At 36.5% G+C, this 6,455-nt stretch overlaps 1 pseudogene; it reads right to left on the bottom strand.

Moving 5' to 3' along the window:
- Window positions 1-3,467: 3,467 nt before the first annotated feature.
- LOC127138367 (adenylate kinase, chloroplastic-like) lies at window positions 3,468-5,674 on the bottom strand (annotated as a pseudogene).
- Window positions 5,675-6,455: the final 781 nt, after the last annotated feature.

Here is a 6,455-nt window from a genome sequence, read left to right as displayed (position 1 = left end):
GTTGACTTACCAACCAAGATAGGTCCAACTATTTTTAATATCACGTTCCAGATTATGGACATACATCCCGGTTATAGTTGCCTACTTGGGAGACCCTGGATTCACTCAGCAGGCGCCGTCACCTCCACTCTACATCAAAAGCTAATATTCATTACAAATAACAAGATGATTATGATTGGAGGAGAGGAGGATATCTTGGTTAGCCACTTGACATATTTTCGGTACATCGAGGTGGATTGCGAGATAACTGAGACACCATTCCAATCCTTGGAAGTGGTAAATATGATGGCCATCCAATAGACATTGGAGACCTCGAAATCAGGATCGTCCATGGCCTCGTGGCAAGGAGCTAAGGCTGTTATGGAAAGTGAAAATGCTCAAGACTGGGGCAAAGTGGTGGAAGTGAAAGAGAAACGAGACAAGTTTGGCCTGTGGTATGACCCTCATCAAATAAAGTCGGCAACCAACATGACAAAGAGCAGATTCCTTCTGTAGAAGAAACGTTCACCAACGCTGGCCATATTTTTGGCAAACAGGTGATGATGATCAGTGATGAAGATCGCGAAGAGGGGGTGTCTAGCTGGATGCGACAAGCCACACCTAATAAAGAGCTGATAAACTGGAAGGCTATGGAAGTTCCCCAAAATTTTCAAAAGTAATTTTATTATTTTAGACAAAGCTTTGTGCTCTACCCAAGGCACAGTGGCGTGTTATAGGGCCTCCTTTATCTTTTTCAAGAATTTTTATATCATTAATGAAATGGCAATTTGCATCCAAATTTTTGTTCCTTTCCTTTCGTTTTTTTATTATTACAAAAATGGCTTCAATTTTTGTGCACACACTTTCTAAATAAACTGCATAAATCATAAACATGCAGAAACACCACCGAGACCATTGATAACGACACTGCTAAGGTCCAATATGATTTTGATTGTCCAATCTACCAAGCTGAAGACAAAATGGGGGAAGATTGCGAACTCCCTAAAGAGTTGGCCAGATTACTCAGACAAGAAGAGAAGGTCATTCAACCACACCAGGAGGACGTTGAAGTTATCAATTTGGGAACAGAAGAAGACAAGAGAGAAGTAAGGGTAGGCGCCACGCTGCAAGATGCAGTGAAGACAAGATTGATAGAGCTCCTTCACGAATATGACAACATGTTTACATGGTCATACCAAGACATGCCTGGATTAGACACTGATATCGTGACCCACAAGCTTCCCCTTAAAGAAGAATGCTCTGCTGTCAAACAAAAGCTAAGAAGAACTCGACCAGATGTGGCTCTCAAGATCAGATAAGAGGTGAGAAAGCAGTTTGACGCCGGTTTCCTAGAAGTCGCTAACACTACAACAAGCAAGACCTTAAACAGCGCTTTTTTTAGCCTTAGACAGCGATTTAAAGCGCTGTCTAAACCTCCGCTGCTAAAGGTTTAGACAGCGCTTTTTTAAATCTTAAAAGCGCTGTCTAAGCCCCCCCCTTAGACAGCGCTTTGGCCAAAAGCGCTTTATAAGACCCTCTTATTTTAAATTTTTTAGGTATACCTTAGACAGCGCTTTTGAAAAGCGCTGTCTAAGCCCCACCCCCTTAGACAGCACTTTGGCCAAAAGCGCTTTCTAAGACCCTCCTATTTTAATTTTTTTAGGTATACCTTAGACAGCGCTTTTCAAAAAGCGTTGTCTAAGCCCCCCCCCCCCCCTTAGACAACGCTTTTTACAAAAGCGCTGTCTAAGGTATACAAAATTTTTTGAAGCTTTTGTTTTAAACCACATTTTTTCCAGGTTTATAAACCAGAATTTCTACCTGTTTTCAACCAGATTTTGACAGACAATTATCACATTTTATATATGCCATTTTGGCCTTTTTTCTACCAATTTTTGGCTAACAAATATATATATATACCAATTCAAACCAATTTTGCCTTAAATGTATCAAAATATATACAAATTTATGTACACATTTACAAGTCATTACATATACTACAAATGTACACATTAATTACACAAATTTATGAACAAACATTGAGCTCTATCATGAATTGACACCACTCCTCTTTGATTTCGTCCACTTGATCCTTTGTATAAAATGCATACTTGAATTCCTCAAAGTACTACATAATAATATAACATATTTTGAATTAATTCCAACTATTTAATTATATGAGATATGTGTAAATATAAAAATAACTCATAAGTTAGAAATACATACATCGGTGGGAATCTTCAGCCGATATCAAACTTTCATATTTTTTAGGAAGCTCCGCATCCACAAAATTACCATCCGCATCCTTAAGGAACTTGGATGATAAAAATGTCTGAAACCCTCTTAGAAGCTTTCCGGCCAATTTCATACAAAAACCTCTTCTTTCTTCTTCGATGTTAAAACATCGCTAAGAAAAACATACAGATTGATAGTTAGTATCGGTAATTGAAAAAACATAATTGATACCGTATAATTAAGGGCCAAATGATTGTACCTTTATCTCACTCCAAACAATGATCTTCTATGCTACCATTGATTCTGAAGATGATTTCCTTTGCTCTAAAAGAGTTGTAAGTGAGGCATCAATTTGAGTAAATACATCCTCCTGAGAGGCATTTCCATTAATCTGTCAATAACAAAAGCACATAAGAAGCCGTTTATCGCACACTAAAATATATGAAACAGAACCTGCTGAACTATATATACTTCATGTGTCTTTGCATTTATGTTAGGAGGAACTTATTGAACTCGAATAAACTGCCAGATAGCAGCGATTAAAAGAATTATAGAAACACAACCACCAAGTTTAAGTCAGTTAAGCAACAAATAACTGTCACCCCGTACAAATGTTCCAATGCATGTATCCATAAAATGTTCTATCTTATTGTTAGTTCAAATATATAAAAGTCAATTAATTTCATCTTGGTTTACAGAGAAAATATTATTGGCTTCCACTTGATTAGTTTAAAATGAGGAATTAGACAAGATAAAATATATTCCGTGTTCTATTTAGCGGTGTAACGAGTCTTGGTGACAAGCTGTGTTAGTCATCTATATAACTAATGCCACTTTCTTTCTTAGTGTCATAATATGATTGGAATTCATACAAATTCCTTCTTCAGTATAGGTTATATAGTAAAGATAACAGCAAATAGTAAGGAAAGACGAGAAATTGAAAAGAAAATTTTGGTTGAGTTCGAACGTTTTAAAAATATGAAATGCATATTCCTATTATGCTATATGTAATACTTTATGAACATTGACAGTGTTTCAGCATATTTATCCTCCAATCATTTTATCTCCTCATGCCAATCTTCTGGGTTTTCTGGATGCTCTAATTGCCTTAATTTCAAATCATTCTCTGTTGTTTTCTGTTTTATGATTTTTAGATCATGCTTTGTTGTTTTCTGTTGTATGCCTTTAGATCAAAACTGAGGTAGGAAGAAGGGTCAAGTAATATTCAAAGTATGTGGTGAGAGAAGCAGCAATTTGCAGTAAACGAGCTAATAGGAACATACCTTCTCTTCAGTATCGTCAAAACGTTGAGTAAGCCTATCTGCAATTTCTTTTGTTTCTGGAGGAGAATACTTCAAATGGTATATTTTCCCAGTAACAGGATCTAATCTCCTTCCAACTACTCTCTCCACAAGAATATCTTCAGAGACCTGAAAATTTTAATGTGAATTATAATTATAATAAAAGATACATTGACTCTTTTTTTCTTTCAGCATTAAGACTAATGACGTCTGGTATTTATAGAAGTTGAGTGTCTCCTGCAAGGTCACAACAACATTGTTGTTCAAATAATTGATCAATTTTTAGATATATGGTAAAAGCTGGGTGGGGTCAGTCTTAACTCCAGATGCAAGGTGTTGTTGACAGGTTCCAAACCAAATCTTGTTCTTATGGATAATCTGCTGAATATTACTACTTGATATCAATTTCTTTCTTCTTTTAAAATAACATTCAATTTAATTATTTAACTAATCATTGACTGATAAATTAAAGTGAAGCTGAGGCAGAAAATTTTGAAATATTAACGGTAGAAATATAATTAACAACAAATCTTTACCTCTAGAAGAATAAAAATATCAGGTTCAAACCCTAATTCCTTAAGTGCAGTAGCCTGCGATAAGCTCCTGGGATATCCATCCAAAAGCCAACCATACCATGACAACTATTTCATCAGGGACCAATTGTCCCTTCTCCATATATTCTTTTGCACGCTTTCCGTTTTCACTTCCGGTTTCAATTTCCGCCCTAAGTAAATCTCCAGCAGCAACATGCACCAAATCGTACTGCATATATGAGATGCACTTGAATCAATTTTTTTATTCAATGCACATTATTAGAAATGACAGTATTAGAGAGAGGGTTGGGGTAGCACCTATATTACAAAAGATGGTAGAAAATAGGTTTAAGTAGTTTGGATTCATGTAGAGAGAAGACCTATAGATTATGTTGTAAGGAGAGTAGATCACATGGAAAAGAGTCAAATAACTAGAGATAGAGGAAGACCTAGAAAAACTATAAGAGAAACTATTAAGAAATATCTTGAGATTAACAAATTGGATAGAATCATGGTCTTGGAAAGAACATTATGGTGAAATTTGATTCATGTAACCGGCCCTATTTAGTGGGATAAGGCTTGGTTGTTGGTTATTGTGGTAATCTCTTTCATGGCCTCCATTTTTCACAACCAAACAGTGAGAATAGGTCAAACCTGGACCAACCCTACCCCAGGGATGGATCAAAATGCTTATCTCAAACATTGTTGTACTTAACTATTTACACTCATCATACAATTCAATATACTACATAGGGTTTCAAATTAACGTTTGCAACTGCAACACATTTGACCTAATTCTCCACAATATAAAGGATCACAGTTCAAAAATATTGATTCATCAATGTAGCACTCTAGAGCTAACCTTGGGATATTGACCAAACAAAGTACAAGTTCAAACTCATATACTGCAAGTCAGTTACACACAAGTGAATAGCAATTTCAAAAGAAAATTAAATAAAAAATAAGAGATTAATAATTAATAACATATAGTTGAAAAGTTAGGTCAAATTGAAAAGAGAGACTCCTAATCAACAATAATAGTTGAAAAATTAGGTCAGATTGAATTGAATAAGCTTACTTTCTTGGTAATAAGTTGGCATTGAGTTCCTTTACCAGAAGCAGGAGCACCGGAAATCATAACACGTAGCGGCTCCTCCGTCTGCGCCACCGCCTTCACAGTCTGAAAAATCAACAACGAGTAAATTAATTGAAATTCAAAACCATTAAAAAGGAAACTGAAGAATGAAACGATAGATAGTACCATAGAAGAATGAGAAAGGGATCGCGTATAGGATGAACGGAGAGGAATGACATCGGAAGATTGAAAATGAAGGTGTAGTTGTCGGTGGTAGTGGCGGTGGCGAGTAGTGTTAAGTGAAAATGAAGAAAAAGAAGATGAACGCGCTTTTTGTAGCTTATTGTTGTGGATATTGTTAGTTTGAGTTCCGATTAACGATGATGAAGCGGCGGAGAAATTCATTATGTTGTAACCCATTTTTTTCCGTCACTCTCCTGCCGCCGTCTCGTTTGCTCTTGTTAGTTACAGCTCATGCGTGTGCATATATCGTCATCTTTTCTACCAAACTCCCTTACATGTGTATTTGGAATTCGGTTAGGTAGTAGATAAATTCCTTTTCAAAATTGTTTCACTTTAATATTTCAACACAATTTTATTTTAATTAGACCTTAGACAGCGCTTTCCAAAAGCGCTTTCTAAACCCCCCCTTAGACAGCGCTTTTGGTTTTAATTTTTTTTTTTAATTTAAAGACTTTAGACAGCGCTTTATCAAAAGCGCTGACTAAGGTCTATATTTAAAAGTGCTTTCTAAAAGCGCTGTCTAAGGGGGGGTCTTAGACAGCGCTTTTAGAAAGCGCTGTCTAAGACCCCCCCTTAGACAGCGCTTTCATTATTTTTTTGGAACATTTTCCGTGTTTTATTTTAATTTTAACCTTAGACAGCGCTTTCTTTTAAAAGCGTTGTCTAAGATGCGCTGTTAAAAGTCATTTTTGGCGTAGTGTAAGTACCCATAATGAGTTGCCAACATTGTACCGGTACCGAAGAAAGACGAGAAGGTCCGCATGTGCGTAGACTACCGAGACTTAAATAGAGCCAGTCCCAAAGACGATTTCCCATTACCTCACGTTGATGTATTGGTGGACAACACAGCTCAGTTCTCCGTATTTTCCTTTATGGATGGCTTCTCTGGATACAACCAAATTAAAATATATCCCGAGGACATGGAGAAAACCACGTTCATTACCCCTTAGGGCACTTTTTGTTACAAAGTAGTGTCGTTTGGATTAAAGAACGTTGGGGCAACGTATCAACGTGCCATGGTGACTCTCTTTCACGACATGATTCATGAAGATATTAAGGTGTATGTTTAAGACATGATTGCCAAATCCC

The sequence above is a fragment of the Lathyrus oleraceus genome, chromosome 1 (assembly GCF_024323335.1).
Source record: "Lathyrus oleraceus cultivar Zhongwan6 chromosome 1, CAAS_Psat_ZW6_1.0, whole genome shotgun sequence".
NCBI classification, from domain to species: domain Eukaryota; kingdom Viridiplantae; phylum Streptophyta; class Magnoliopsida; order Fabales; family Fabaceae; genus Lathyrus; species Lathyrus oleraceus.
Note: the sequence above shows the minus strand (reverse complement) of the source record. Positions and strands in the feature narration are given on the sequence as shown.